Source organism: Parasteatoda tepidariorum, chromosome 10, assembly GCF_982258835.1.
Source record: "Parasteatoda tepidariorum strain Cologne lab strain chromosome 10, Ptep-v5.0, whole genome shotgun sequence".
Lineage (NCBI taxonomy): Eukaryota > Metazoa > Arthropoda > Arachnida > Araneae > Theridiidae > Parasteatoda > Parasteatoda tepidariorum.
The window spans coordinates 41,039,639-41,056,685 of NC_141764.1; the positions used below are offsets into that span (position 1 = coordinate 41,039,639).

The window sequence follows — 17,047 nt, forward strand, 5'->3', positions numbered from 1 at the left end:
CTTTTACATCCAACAGTGCTCTTTTACTGCCAACTATAAAAATTGGCATTATATTTGGCGCGACTGTTTCAAACAACATATAACTTAATACCTTGTTCAAAATGGAGAAAAAAATTTTCACATATTATTTCCGAGTCTTAACATCTATCTGATTGTAAAATTTTAGTTGCATTGATGTGGAACTCTAGGGTTGTTTACTACACGGAGAAAAAAAAGCTCTGGTAAAATTACCGTACAGTGTAAAACCAAAATATACTGTGTTTAAAACCATTTAATTGGTAAATTTCCCGTTTACTTAACAGTTTTCAAGAAATTCTTTGTAAAGATATGAAACTGAAAAGTAAATTTAACCGAATAAATCATTTTTATGCCATGCTCTAAGATATGATAATAAAATTACCAAATTTAAGCACATTTACAGAAATTTATCACATATTTTAAAGTGAGGAGTAACTACCACTATAAATATTAAATACCGATTCCCTAGTATATTAGACATGTTAACTTGATTCTATCTTAAAATATGCTCATTACTAATTCTTTACTTTCAATTTTAGATAACAAGGACCTCAAGGAAACACCACAAGGATCCACATCTCATGATGAAGGGGTAAAGGGCCGTTCCGGCCTCAGGCACCCCGACCAACCAACAGGACTAGGACTCTATCTTGAGGCACTTTTTGATAGATGAAGGTTGACATAGTCTAAGATTAAATCCCCACATGGTGAAATGATAGATGTTTCTATCATTATTCTTAATCGATAATGAATCGATTAAGCAAGATGATTATGAATTATTTTTTATATTTTGGATGGCAACAGTCTGGATAATAAAATAGAACAGCTATGGTGAATAAAATATTTGCTAACCTACTGAATGAGTCTTACTTGTATTAAGGTGATAAAACAACACATCAAAAGCCTTGTTTTATTGTTAATTTTACCAAAATCATTTCCAAAGCTTTTGTTGCTCACGGGCCAAGGTAATAAATACGGTAATTAAATACGGTAAATTTTACCATATCCTGGTAGTTTCGACTGTAGTTTTTTCTCAGTGTAGTAAGTACACTGCAAAAAATTTCGGATCAAATCGCGGTATAAGTTACCTGTATGTAAAACCATAAAATTTACCGTAAAATTATACCGTAATTTTAACAGTAATATTTATTTAATAAGAGCAATTCAGTGATTTTATAGTAATTATTACTGTGAAAATTAATGTTTATCTGATTTCCTGTTCCCTAACATGTTCCGGTAAAAATGTATTTTAGTTAAAATCCATTTTCACAGAACTGAAGAAACTGAGTGTGGGGGATTTCTTAGGGCATTTAACATTCACCTTAGGAGAGATATTTCCGTATCGGTGCCTAATCGCGCCAACATAAATTGGCAAGGCACCAGGTGAAACTACCCAATTTTTGTGCTTGGATTAAATTTAAGACAAATTTTTATTTGCTTGTCAATGGTTGGTTACGATTTGCATTATTGTGTGGTGATATTTATTTTAGTTTCTTGCGTGCCACTGTCCAGATGTTGTCAAACCTTAGGGATTATTTGCGTACAGGTACCAAAACGAAATTTTTCCCGACCTCTATATTCTTGTAATTTTGAATCCAATTCAGCAGATAGGCGAACACATAAGTCAAGTACAGGAACAAAATTGTCCTCAAACCCAAGTTTTTCTTTTTCTTTTAAATTTTTTTCCTCGTATTTACAGCAGTTTTCATATATTTTTAAAAATTCTTGCAAATTTGCATATATTTATAATAAATACTTCTTCAATTCACTTTTTTATATCACATATCAGTCGTATATTTCATCAGGAATCTTTAAGATCTATTTTCTAATGATTTAATTTTTATTCTTACTAATTTTTAGTTATGTTTTACACATATCAAAACGATGTTGAGAAGTTAATGAAAGTTTCTGATTTAAACCATTAAAATTGTTTTAAAATTTTCAAAATTTACTTTTATTAGGTCTTAGAAGTAATTTTTTTGTAGTCAAACAATTATTCTTTTATCAGTAAAATTTTTTTTTCAAGAAACGATGTTTAGGATTTCATCCGGAATTCTACTATAACACAATATTTTTCATAACATTCCAGCTAGCATCATAAGATACTGATCTAAGCCATTTGACATTTCTGTCGGTGAAATCTTATTGGCCAGTACATCATATGATATAATCAACAAAGAATATCTTGATTTTTTTTTTAAATGTTCATTTGTATAATATTATTAGAAATTATAAAGATATTTTTAAATCTGCAAATTATTTACCTTCATTCAACGGTATTTTTCTGAAATATTTCTTATAATCTCTCACTATTATCTTTTCACAATATTATGCTTATCATCTTTCCGTATAATTAATTTATACTACTAAGTATTTGATTTTGAGTATTGTTCAAAAGATAAAGGGTAAAAACTAAAATTGGTGTTTCTGTATGATAAAATAATATTACATTACTTTATTATGCAACATTTAGAGACAAACATACATACTGTGTTTGTAATACATTATACCGTTTGTATAATGTATTAAAACATTATACAAACGGTATCTTACTGTTCCACACAAAAGTGAATAAGTTATATTTATTTTTGTAATAAGAGACTTATGTAAAACTATTCCCAACTGGGTACTTGCATTTATTCACATGGTTTTGTCTAATTATGTGGTTGTGTGTGGCGTGTTAGTATTGCAATTATTAGATTCTGGTTTATCATAATACTGAATCAATTTTCGTTTCAGATTGAATTGGATACCTGCAAGCGACGTTACTCGTGCGTGTCTCTGATTGACTGAAACACGCGTGACGTCGCTTGCAAGTATCCAATTAACATGTAATTAAATCTATTAAATATTTTAGGAATAAATATTTCACCCTACTGCACATTTTTTTTAGTGAGAAACATTTTAAAAGTTTTATAATAACCTAAAATTTAAAAAAAAAAAACAAAAATTCAAAACAAAGTTGTCGATGAAGATGTAATTGTAATCGAGCAAATTGATAAGAATAAAAAATTAAGTTAACGAGAATTAAATCTGTGTAAGAAATTGGGATCTTTTAATTGAATAATATTTAATTGAGATGCAACAATCTGTTTATTTTAAGAAGTAAAAATGACTGCTTATAGCGATCATAAGTGTAAGTGAGCAAAGCTAGTAGGAAGTAGAGCCCCAAGTTATAAATATTTTTGCAAAGTTTCTTTTCAGACATATTTCTTAAGAAGTACACTGGAGTCCAAAAATTAAGAATAATTCAAAATATTGGTAATGTGTCGAATAATGCTCAACCTTTTGGACAACTGTGTAATATCGGTTCAAATTATCAATCCAGAAATTCAGATTAGTTCGTGCTGTTTATGGATCATAAATAAAAATTATAATTGTTTCTGTAAGTAAATAAAAAAATATGAAAAACCTTAGGAATTTTTTTAAAAATATTTTTGTGGCATATACTTAACTGTTTTTCTTTCATGTGTAAGATATTTTGTGTAAATATCTAGACTTCCTTTGTTTCTTATCTTCTTAACTACTTCCGCTTTTCTGATCTTACCCTGTCTAAAAGAAATGTTTAGGATAACACTTCAACGAAGAAAAAACCTCTTTGTTTTCAGTGTTTAGCATTTAAAAAATACAACTATTTACACTCTTTCCAGAACACGCTCTAATGATAGAACAAAAGATAAATATGCGGTTTTTACATAAAGAAGAATACCGTACGAAAAAATATTCTTTGTTCAACTAACATTCCGGACAATCCATTCTTTTCTTACCCTGAAACACGACGGGAGGTTTGAACTTGACGATTGGATTTGTTGTATGCTTTTCATGACCTTATACCCCTTATAGCTCACTATGTCCAACAAAGAAAAGCTTAGAAATCATTTGAGTCGGGGGTGTACTAGAACATTTTAGAAGGTTAATGGACCCATTTTCGCTCTCGAACTCTTTTTTATTTTGTTTATGGTGAGAGAAAGTGGGAAGATAAAGAAAGAAATAAGACCATTAAAGCACCGTACATTAACCCTTTTACGCGAAGGTGCAAGATAATCAAGGTAAACTTGCGCATCGAATGTTAGCACAACCGTTCTTTAAAGTATCGTTCAGTTATAAAAGAAACGCTTCCTACCTAATGTTCGAAATGGTTAAGTCACCCGTAGCAAAAGTAAAAACTTTGTTTTCTGAAAGCAGATCATACGATGTCTGCTGTACTTGAAAGTCCTTTTTAAGACTAAGCATTAGCAATAATAATTGTCAACTTAAAAATTGAAAATAAAATTATCATTTGAAGCAGAATTTTTATTAAAAATATTTTTTCTACTTTTTTTATTATTTTATTAATTTAGGTTAAAGTAAGTAAAAAAATATTATAGTTAGCATTCAAATAATTTATGGTTATGAAACACCAGTTTTTTTTTTTCTGCGTTAGAGGTAAAATTTTCCAAACACGATTCACTTTCGAACATTTTTTTTTCAAATTTGAACTTATATTTACAGTTATTTAGATCTAAGAGAAACAGTTATTCATCGTTGAAATTTCATTAATTTGAAAAATCAATTACTGTTAAATTCTTGAATATGAATTAAAAAAATTCTAACAACTTTTTTTTTGGATTTTATGTTTTAGTACAAATATAATTCCGACAATCTAACAGATTTTCCTTCTAACTATTAGACTGTTTTGATTTTTAAAAAAAGTGTTGAAATATATTTTTGCTTGAAATTAGAGTGCCAGAAAAATATATAAAAGGGACACCGGTATAATCCAATGAAAAACATATATTATACGGAGAAAAAAATATATGGTTATTTTTATTCGATCGAATACTAATGCAATTATTCATAACTGCATATCCTTTACATTATTCTTCAATATTTGTTATTATGAAAAAAAAAAACTTAGTGTTCAATTCGACTTTTCTTCCTATGTAAATATTTAAGTTGAAAATGTATTATAAGAGATGGAAAACTATAACATATTTTGAAAAAATTTCAAGAATACTGATGAATGTTATAAGACGATTTATAAAATTCCTAAGCAATATTGATAAATAATGCAGCAGACTTAATAAAAAGTATACGAAGAAAGAAAAGGAAAATAATATAAATTTCTTATTGTGAAATCTTTAAGGCATTAAAAAAAGAGAAATCACATCTCTCAGATATGTATTTTTAATGTCGTAATGTTTTCTTTCTTCCAAAATATTATGACTTTAAATGTATCGAAATTTCTGTTCTAACCTTTAAAAGGCACTAAGATATTTTTTATTCTGAATCTTATTTCTCGAAACACCAAAACTATGAATACCAGTATTATTTAAAAAAAAGTAAGAAAGTTCTTCAGAAGAATCTTTTGATGCTGATTCAAGCCTCGAATGAAATCTAATGTCGAAAAAATAAATTATAAATAAATAAAACAAACTTTATATCATACACACGAGGAAATTCTCAACTTATAAGTTGCCGTCTTTAATTATTACAAAATTAAATGTTTGAGAGGAATTTTAATACTATTTTAAATTTTTAAAAATTACTATTTAAAATACTATTTAAAATATATGAAAATTACTGTTTTTATATAAAATTACAAGTATTATTTTAGTATATTGAAATTAAATGAATTTTTTTTCCTTCAAAAAAACAAAAAATTTAATTGTCTCGTTAAATTACTTATCATAAAATACTTTTAGACAAATAGAATAATAAAACAAACTCTATGTCATGCACTTAAGGAAATTCTGAACTTATAAGTTGCCGCTTCTAAATATTACAGAATTTAATTTTTGAGAGGAATTTTAATATTATTTTTAAATTTTCAAATAAATTAGCGTTTTTATGCAGAATGACAAGTATTTTTTTTTAATATATAAGAATGTTTTTTCGTCTGTCTAAATGTTTGTTTTGTTGAATTACGTATCATACAATATTAAAAGAATAAAACAAACTCGATATCATGCATATAAGGGAATTCTTAGCTTGTAAGTTACCGCGCTTAGTAGTTAGTACAATTTAATTTAAGAGGAATTTTAATATTATGTTTGAACTTTCAAATGAGTTACCATTTTTATTTAAAATGAAGAGCTTATTTTATATATTATAATTAAAAAAAGTTTTTTTCTTCAAAGAATCTAACAATTTAAATGTCTTGTTGTAAAAACTACTTAAAATACCAAAGTAATTTATACCAGTGATGAATAATATAAGTAAAATAAATTCGCAGAATTTTTCATATTTTAAATGAGTGAAGGCTTAGCACTTACTTTTCTCTTGCATTAATTTTCCTTTTAAAAACGAGACTGCTTTATATGTAAAATAATGTAATAAAACGTTCCTGGTTTAAATGAGCTTTAATGTAATTATTGGTTTTATATATATTTATTATGTTCCATTATATATATTTATTATAATCCTTTAATATTTATTATATTTCATGTTATATTGCATTAAGATATGTGTAGAAAATTATTTAAGAAAAATAAGTTTACTATTAAATAAGATACATACATTTTAAGACTTTAAGTACTTTTGAAATTAGGATGAATTGTAATATTCGTAGTTTATTGTTATTTGGATTTAAAAACAATGTTTCCCAAACAACCCCATGGATTTAAAAACCATGTTTTCTGTAATTTTGCCTCAAATATTATGAACTACATACTTTTTAACACATATGGATAAATAATAAATCCACTTGCGTATTCGAAATAAAAACAAATTTTGCATCAAATTTATTAACTACATACTTTTTAACTCATATGAATAAAGAACAAAGCCCCTTGCATATCCAACAAATCTTGCACCAAATATTATGAATGACCTACTTTTTAACGCATATAAATAAAGAAAAAAAACTATTAGCATATCTGAAATAAAGACAAATCTTGCCTCAACTGTATGAACGACATGCTTTTTAACACAAATGAATAAAGAACAAGGCCAGTGTCATGTACAAAATAAAAGACAAATAATATATCTAACATTAACTGAATGCTTTTGAAAACACATGGATAAAGAACAAAATTACTTGCATATACAAAATAAAGACAAATCTTGCACCAAATATTATTAACGACTTACTTTTTAAAGCATATAAATAAAGAAAATAAAAACTAATAACATATCTAAATTAAAGACAAATCTTGCATCAACTATATGAACTACATGCTTTTTAGCACAAATGAATAAAGAGCAAAGGCAGTGTCATGTTCAAAATAAAAGACAAATAATCTATCTAACATTAACTGCATGCTTTTGAAAACACATGAATAAAGAACAAAATCAATTGCATATTCAAAACAAAGGCAAATCTTACACCAAATATCATGAACGACATACTTTTTAACGCATATAATTAAAGAAAAAAAAAGCTATTAGCATATCTGAAATAAAGACAAATCTTGCATCAACTATATGAACGATATGCTTTTTAACACAAATGAATAAAGAACAAAGCCAGTGTCATGTTCAAAATAAAAGACAAATAATATATCTAACATTAACTGCATGCTTTTGAAAACACATGAATAAAGAACAAAATCACTTGCATATTCAAAACAAAGGCAAATCTATTAAGGCGAGAACCCACAAATCTATTCTAGCATGATATGATCGACGTATTGGTTGATGAGGTCTGGAGATAGCATTGCCGATGCCCTTTCATGATATTTGGTTTTGATTGCTTTTTACTACGTTTCAAACGGCTGAGAAGTCAAAGAAAACAATAATCGAAAATGTTTTCCCTTCAAAATTTCTCACGTATTTAAAGTGATTTGTTGCTATTTTTAAGGAATCGTGTAGGTTACAGTTGTAGCTATTATTTATTCGGCGGCAAGAAACAAGGAAGAGGTATTGAAAAGTATGGGAATGTTTGAAAATTTCTTTCGGTAATGTAATTTATTCTAAGCCGATAATAGAAACAGTATGTTGATACAAAAAATAATCTTATTTTTGAATTTTATCTTTCTTTTTTCATTATAATGTAATTAATCTTTGCGATAATTCTTTAATTATAGATTTTACTAAATAGTTTTGATTTTGAGATAAGGGTTAAGAATAAGAAAGAGTAATGAAAAGGAGTACGGATGTTATACGAAATAAGTAAATTTAAAAACGTTGTATGTTTTATTTTAATTAATAATTTCTTATCAATTTAGTTAAATACGTTCTGTAATGTAATTTATTCTAAGCCGAAAACAGAAACAGTATGTTGATTCTTTAAAATAATCTTATTTTTGAAATTTATATTTCTTTTTCCGTCAAAACTAATCTATGTAATATTTCTTTAATTATAGATTTTACTTAGAAAATTTGACTTTGATATCAGGTTTAAGAATAAGAAAAAGTAAAGAAAAGAAGTACGGATGTTATACAAAATTAATAAATTTAAAAACGTTGTATGTTTCATTTTAATTAATAATTTCTTATCAATTTAATTAAATGTGTTCTGTAATGTAATTTATTCTGAGCCGAAAACAGAAACAGTATGTTGATTCCTTAATATAATCTTATTTTCGAAATTTATCTTTCCTCTTTCGTCAAAAAAGTATTAATCTATGCAATAATTCTTTAATTATAGATTCGACTTAATAATTCTGATTTTGAGATCAGGGTTAAGAATAAGAAAAAGTAAAGAAAAGGAGTGCGGACTTTATACGAAATTAATAAATTTAAAACGTTGTATGTTTCATTTTAATTAATAATTTCTTATAAATTTAAATAGTTATTTTTTCAACTAATAGTAATTATTTAATGATTTTAAAGTCCACTGCTAAATGTTTTAACTAATAATTTCAATTTTAAAGTTTTTTACAAATACTTTTCTTCTTCTTGTTTTCGTCAAATCGTAATTGATCAGCTATAATGACTTTATACCGTTATAGATTTCCCCATTTTTATAGATTATAATGGCTTAGTTTTTTTTAAAACCTGTTCTCAGAAATTAAGAAAAAATATAAAACTACTGTGAAGAGATCTCAAAATTTACGAAAGTGTTAATGTCATACATCGTTATATTTTATTTTAAGATATTTTTAATGTAGTTATTGGTCCTACTAATAGATATTAGTTAACTGCTTAATCTGAAATAAGAAATGCTAAAATAAGAATTAGTTTTTGATCTTACGTTTGATCTTTGAAATTTCTCTTCCTCTATTTCGTCAAATTGTAATTAATGACTTATTACGAAGCCTTTTTTGATTTAGATTTTACTGTTTCGATAATTAGTAATACTTTTGAATTTTTATTAAATTTCAAGTATAAAAAAAATTAAAAAGCAAGAGCGCAAAGAGTTGAACGATAATCAAAATAAAAATGCTGTACTCCGCTACATTTCCTTTTAAAAAATAATTTTTATTAAATTAGTTATTAATTTATTAATTCAACTAATTGTCATTATTTGAATGATTATTCGTTTTAAGATAGGATTATTTCTTTGAAAAAAAGGAAAAAGATATTTTTTTGATGACCATGCATTATTTAACATAGCATTATTTAACATAGCATATGCATTATTCTGATGACTATACATTATTTAACATAGTTCAAAAATATTATGCTAAAGGATTAAAAATTGGCTTTTGAATAAAAATTTTCTAAATCAGATTACTCTCTTAATCCATCAACCATTAAAGTAGCATATGCAGCATTTAAGCAATTCATATGGTAACGGTTCACCGGAAATTTTGGTTTTAAAAATTATAGTTCTTATTAGCACACATATAGTAAAAATACCACACTAAAAAGTAAAATTTAACTGAATAAATAGTTTTCATGCCATCTTCCATGGTATTATGAAATATCTCTAAATTTTAAATCATTTTCCAAATTTTGAAGCATATTATAAGACAATATTTTATTGTTAATTTTATCAAAATTATTGCCAAAGCTCTACGCAACGACTACCGTGCTTTATAATGCTTTCATAGAGCCAGAAACACGGTAAACGTTATAATTTTCAGGTAATTTTGACCGTATTTTATTTCTTTTTTTTTCTCTGTTTATAAATCAGAGATATAAATTTTAAAAAAAAAGTTTTTAAAATCAATACTTTCAACTGAAACAAATAGATACGCTTTCGGGTTTGAAATATTTCGATCGACACTTCAACCCATAAATTGAGATAATCACGTGAACTCGATAAAGGATGTTTTTGAAACTTTCAAAGCAAGCTATAATTTTAGTAATTTTTTTAAGATCCGAGTCCGAAGCGTTTTACATTCTTTCAACATTGTTTCCCTCTAACTACACTGGTATTTTAAAGAAAATGCAACTACATAAATAAGTGCTTTAAAAGCTTTTTTAGCATTTACCGAAATAATTACAAGCGATCAGTCTTGGTCGTCCCTTACACTGACGAGTAATTGCAACAGATCAAATACTACAAAAGAGTTTCTTAAACGCTTATTTTTTTTTTTGCAAAGAGATAAAAAGAAAAAGAATCTCGATAAATAGACACGTGTGGGAAGAGCAGGGCAAAGGCAAATGACATTACAAGAGTCAAGAAAATCCAGAAGGCTTAATTTGTGATACGATTAGTTAGTGTTTTTCAAGTGCCGAAAAAAGGGTTTCACAACATCCGGGAGTAAGCAGAAAGTAAAAAAAAAGTAAGAATGTTTTATAGACTATTAGGTAACTTAAGTAATGGGAATTTGAATTTTTTTTAAAAAAATTTCAGCAAAATATCGAAGTAAAACGGAGAAGAAATTCCGTAAAACTAACTATACTCTATAGTAATTACATTTCTGTTAAAAAAAGCACCATAATTTTGGCTAATAAAACTAAAATAATATACGACATTTAGTATTGTAACATAACCTTACAAACAATCTGTTGTATTTAAGCATCTGTTAAATAAAATTACTAAAGAATATTAAATTTTTTAGGTTTTTTATCTCTGTTTATTATTTCACCCAAGGTCGCGTAATTTAAAAACTTTAGATTTGCTTTCTAAGTATTAATAATACATTAGGTACATGTTGTTTCAATATTGATAATTCATTATTAATGATAATTCCATTGCATATTTCAGATTTACTAGTCGTTGTAGGGAAACGTTAATATGTTTTAAAGAAGGCTGCACAATCCTGGCATTCCCATCAAAAGGATTTATTTTCATTGGTTTCCATTGAATGTTTAAAACCATAATTCGATTGAAATGTTTCTAAGTAATCGGAGAGTGCAATCTCAAATTTTCTCTTTCGTATTTTTGGATTAAATGTAGTGAACCTTAAGATGAATTTTATTTTATCTATATTTTCAATTGTTTATGTTTTTGTTTTTGTTTCAGACAGGTTACAGGGCACATTTGAATGTAAATTCCGGCATAGGGCACGCGGTGGAAAATGACGATATTTTACTTTCAGTTATTTTTTTTTTAATACTGCACACTCTTAGAAAAATTGGATCAATCTTAAATCATAAATCAACCATGTCACCATTCAAGTTAACCATGATATTGAGTAATTAAACTTAAGATGGTTTAACTTATTGCATGATTATATGTTTAAACTTGGTACAGCATTAAGGTATTGTTGTTTAACTAAGTGGAGGGAAAAAATATTGGTAAAATTAAAGTTCTATATAGTAATGACATTTTTAATAAAAAGAACCATAATTTTAAAAGAAATATACGTTTTTTAAAATATTCATTTAGTAATTTTTCTATTTATTGCTATTTACCGCAAATCCTGATTTTCAAGATTATAGTTCTTATTCCCACACAATTAGTAAAAAAATACAAGACTGTAAGGTAAATTTATCCAAATGAATGGTTTTTATGCTATTCTCTACGATATTATGAAAAAATTACCAAATTTTATCTCACCTCACAAATTTTGTCCCATATTATAAAACCATATTTTATTGTTTATTTTACTAAAATCTTTACCTCGGTGATAATTACTGAGCTTTTTGAGGTTCCCATAGAGCTAGAAACATGGTATAAACTTTTTAACAATATATTCTCTAAAGTCAGGATTTCATTATCTGACCAATAAAGAGAAAAAACTATAATTTAATCGAAGTTTTTCTTTTCAAAACTTTCTTAATATCATTTTATAATCGAAAATGAATGAATAAATAAATAAATAAATAAATAAATAAATAAATAAATAAATAAATAAATAAATAAATAAAATAAATAAATAAACAAATAAACAAATAAATAAATAAATAAATAAAATAAAATAAAATAAAATAAAATAAATAAATGAACAAGTAAATAAATAAATAAATAAATAAAATAAAATAAAATAAAATAAAATAAATAAATGAACAAGTAAATAAATAAATAAACAAATAAATAAATAAATATCTATATATAATATTGGATAAAAAATTTAATAAATAAATAAATAAATAAATAAAATAAATAAATAAACAAGTAAATAAATAAATAAACAAATAAATAAATAAATATCTATATATATAAGAATAATATTGGATAAAAAAATTTAATAAATACATGAAACATAGACAAAAATATTTAATAAACAAATAATAAAAAATTAAGCAAAAGACTTTAAAATAAAACTGAATATTAATTAGCATAATCTAAAAAAAACTGTTAAAATAAAGTTATATTCAATAACAAATTCTGAATAACTAGTCTTCTACATTTACCATCTTCAATATCAAACAAGCATGACATTCACTCGTTATAGCCGGTTTATCTCTTTAACCTTAACATTTGTGATGAATATGACAGACGTGCAATGATTTATGGCGGTAAGACTGAAAAGCCATGACAAAGTCGAAGAGCAAAGCGGTGCAATTATGGATAAAGCATGAAGCATAGAGTACCTTAAGGCACGAAGAGTGAAAAAAAGAAAAGAAGAATCTGCAACCGTAATCTCTGTCAGTAAGAGTAAAAAAAAAAAAAAAATACAAAATAAGAGCGAATTTACTTATCGTTTGTCATAAGGTATAGCTGTATGGCTTTTAGAAGTTGTAGCTTCTGCTCGTTTTATCGCTGTGTAATTTTGTTAAGATTTGAGAATAGAAAAAAAGGAATTGAAAGGTCGTGCACCCCTTTATTTTCAACAAATGAGAAGGGGTTACAGGATTTGAACTCGTAAATTATTTTTGTCACTCTTAAATGTTAATGCTTTTGTTACTATAGTATGAAAGTTTTTTTTCCTTTTCATATTGAGGAATTCTCCTCCCCCCACTCTCTTAAGAATAAAACGTAGAATAAAAGCACTTGCCAAAAGCAGTACAAAATATTGCAGAGATAATCTGCTATTTTTTGTGTTCATGAGATGCATAGTTATATGTTATAAGTTGCAGTAATAAATGTGATATTATTTATCATTTTTAAATATTCCACATTGTTGTTAAAACTAATTATTACATTTAAGCATCATTAAAATAAAATTGTCTAGTATGTGAGGTAATTAAAAAAATCGTATTTTAAAAATTCGATTTCTTTGACCGATTTCACTCAAATCTCGTATTTTGTCATGAAAATTTATGTCTTTAAGAATAATGTACAAAATTTTATACCTTATCATTCAAACTTTTTTTCATTCCTTATCATTCAAACTAATATTAAATAAAATAATAAGAAAATAATAGGTATTTTGCACTATAATATAACTAATTATAAGCAAGTTCGCTACTTTTATGAATGAATCTTAAATCAAATGATGATCGCAACCAAAAATCTGCTCAAAGAAAATAAATGGGGTCAAAACTATCAGATTGTGGTAAAATTCAGAGTGTTTCTGGCTCTATGAAAGCACCAAAAATCTCGGTAATTTTTTCCGATGCACTTAGGTAATGATTTTGGTAGAATTAACAAATTCCCCCCCCCCCCCCATGTCAGGGAATACAAACAATAACACTAGTTTTTTAATTTGTGGTAAAATTTGGTAAATGAACCATGATACGTAAGAGCATGGCATAAAAAGTCCCCCCTTATTCAGTTAAATTTGTTTTTCATTCTCAGTTTTGAATTTTTTTACTGAATGTGTAGTGTAGTAATAAGAACTATAATTTCGAAAACCAGAGTTTCGGTTTTCAGAAAATCCCTACCATAGATAGGAAAATTTACAATTAAATGGTTTAAATACCGTATATGTTGGATTTTTTTTAACCAGAATCAACCATGATATATTCTTTCGAAATAATTTTAGGATTGTTGTTAATAAACATACTTTTATTTACAAAGAAATTTTTTGATAGTTTTTCTTCACTGTATTTTTATTAAACGTGTATTATTACCAGTTTAATGATCATAATTTAAGTTAACTTTTCTGAAATTCTTCAAGTTTAGACAATGCATATAATAAAATACCCTTAGTTAAAAAATATATTTTGAAGTAAAAAATGTAGTGAAAGTCTCGAAATATCCCAAAAGGAATTTTCTAATATTTGAGTTGAAAACCTGTTTCATACTTCAAAAAATAAAACTAATTAAAATTTTTGAAAATTTATTTATCTATTTTTTTAATGTGTGAAAACTTGCTTGGCCTTTTACAGATATCCTCAGTTAGATCCTTATCATCAAATGCTCCGACATTCTTTTAAATTAAAAAAAAGACTGAAGCAGACGATAATCTAAAATCTTCTGATTATTCGATTTACTATGTTATGAATAGACCTGGACATTGTATATTGAAATAAACTGCAAATGTTTGTAAGACAACCGCTAAGCCGCGAACACGCTAATAGAAGTACTTAACTTGCTAAATCTGGTTATTGGCAAATCGTGATGATTATAATTAAAAACAATGAATTCGGTTATTGTTGAGTGTTGGAACAACGTGACGTGCTTAAATAGGTTGTACTTAGGTTCAGCATAAAAGCGCTTTACCCTCAGCCGCAATTTTCAGCTTCTAAAATTGAAAGCATTGTTAAATATGTTTTGGTTATCCAAATTAACAAAACGTGACAGTTAACAATGCGTGTTAAGTTGTTTCAGTGTAATTTTCTAATATCACTTAGAGGTAAGCTAATTCTGTATGCTTAACAATGAGACGCTTAAGAAACCCTTAATAGCATGCTCAAAATACACTTTGGTGTTCAGATAAGGATAATGATTAATGATACCTGGCATTATGTGCAGTGATAGTTTTTTTATAACAATGATGGGGGTTACTTTTTTTAGAAACTAATCTAACGTATTATTATTTATTTTGAAATGGTCGGATAGTTGTAAGCTTTAAGGTATTATTTTAAAGTTAAATAAATATCTATTCATTAAATACGTTGAAGTTGTCAGGGTTGGACAGGGATGAAATTACTGTTCTTTATTTATTGTAACCTATTATATACGTATCTAAACAACTCTCAAATCTATAATTTGTGCTCAAAGTCAATATTTTGTTCTCGAACCATAAAACATTGCTAACAAAAATTTACAAAAAATGTATACAATAAATAAAAGAAAGAAAAATCAGTTTTTTGTTTTACGTAATAAGATGAAAAATGAATGCATCCAATATTAACGCATATATACTCAGAATGGCCTAGAAGAAAGAGTACCCACCATTGTCACAGACTATTATAAAATTTAAAAAAAAATGGTTTTGTTATTTTCATATAGATTGTTTATTCCGTTATTTTCGAATACAAGACTCTAAAGATATCCAAGTACCCCATATTTACATAAAGTTTTGCTTGTATGTTTCTGGTACTCAGCATTATAATCTATGTTTCTTTTGATTAATTTGAAGGTACATAATTTAAAGTAACCCACATTTATTGTTTCGATTTTAAATACGGAATTTTTGGATTTATTGCTTAAGAGATTGTTTGGCAAAATTAATACATTATACATATTGATAACTGATAATAATAAAACCATAATTCAACAATATAAATTTTTGAAAAAAATTTCGAAAATATAGGAACTTATGAGAGGATAAATTCAGGCATACTTGCATATCACCGTTTTACTTAACCACAAAACCTATTCAGGCATTTATCGGAACAATTTGTTCATCCCTTTGGAGAAGCTTGTCCTGCGTTCAAATAACATTAGGGAAGAATTTTTTTTTTGTTTTCTGTTGCATGAGACTTTTTAACAGATCTTAAATATTTTTGTATACCGCTAATTTCAAATCCGCAATCGGTTTCTCTCTTCTAGCTACAGTTTCTTTTTTTAAATGACATTTTTAGACCATTTTTCGTCGAAATGTAATAGTTCAAAAGCGTTTTATTTAACAGAGGGTGGTATAAATCTTGCGAAAAACTTCTAGAGGTGTTACAGCACATCATCAGGAGCAAAATTGCATAGGAACTCATACCCGAAAATGTCGTCATGCGCTGCCAAGGGTGCTTTTCTACTCTAAAGCATGCGAAGAAACAGTAATAATAGGAAAGTGTTCGTATGACAATATTTACGGTAATGGATTTTTACGCAATTTTGTTCTTGATAATGTGCCCTACTTCCCCTAGACGTTTGTCGTATTATTTATGCATCCCCCCTTTTATATGTATAACGTTTTTAAACGTATACATTTTGACAAAAAATAGACTAAAAACGTTAAGACTAAAAAATTGCAACAAAAATTTTTCTCTCCAGTGTTGTTCATGGAGGCGAGTTTTTGGTAGTTTTAGATTAGATTTTTTTTAAAAATTGTAACCAGGAAAAAGTCACTGAGTGCCAAATCTTCGCTTTGGCCTGGAAGAAAAGCCTTGGCATGTTGAGTGAGGATTTTCTCCTCGAGCAAAGCAATTTAAAGCTTCATAGTGCTTGCAAACACTTTGTGACAGGTCGGGAGCCATCGCTTTGAACAACCAATATTTTAGAAAGCAGAAACTATTTTCTGATTCCGAACTTGAAAAGAAAGTTTATCTAGAACAAGGTTATCTTCTGACAGTGTTGTGAAAACAGCTGTCGAAGAACCGGCTCGTTAGACAAGGACGTGATTTAGATGGATTGAACTGATTGGTTCTGGATTCCGATAAATGCCTGGATAGAATTAGTGATTATGTAGACAAGTGATCAACAAGTATATCACCTCTTAATATTATTTTTTATTTGTTGTGCTCTATTAAAAATAATTTTTACTATCTTTGTAGCTTTTTGCTT

General features: G+C 26.8%; 1 protein-coding gene and 1 long non-coding RNA gene across 4 annotated transcripts in view; one reads left to right on the top strand and one right to left on the bottom strand.

The window, feature by feature from the left end:
* Positions 1-873, top strand: part of LOC139426315 (uncharacterized) — an 84,023-nt gene extending 83,150 nt beyond the window's left edge. For all 3 annotated transcript variants that reach the window (XR_011637553.2, XR_011637554.2, XR_015429540.1), the window contains one exon: positions 558-873. This is a non-coding gene — a long non-coding RNA (uncharacterized LOC139426315). The remainder of the gene's footprint in view (positions 1-557) is intronic.
* LOC107441514 (uncharacterized) overlaps positions 1-17,047 on the bottom strand; it is a 162,469-nt gene that overhangs the window by 94,848 nt on the left and 50,574 nt on the right. The gene's annotated exons all lie outside the window — the stretch shown is intronic.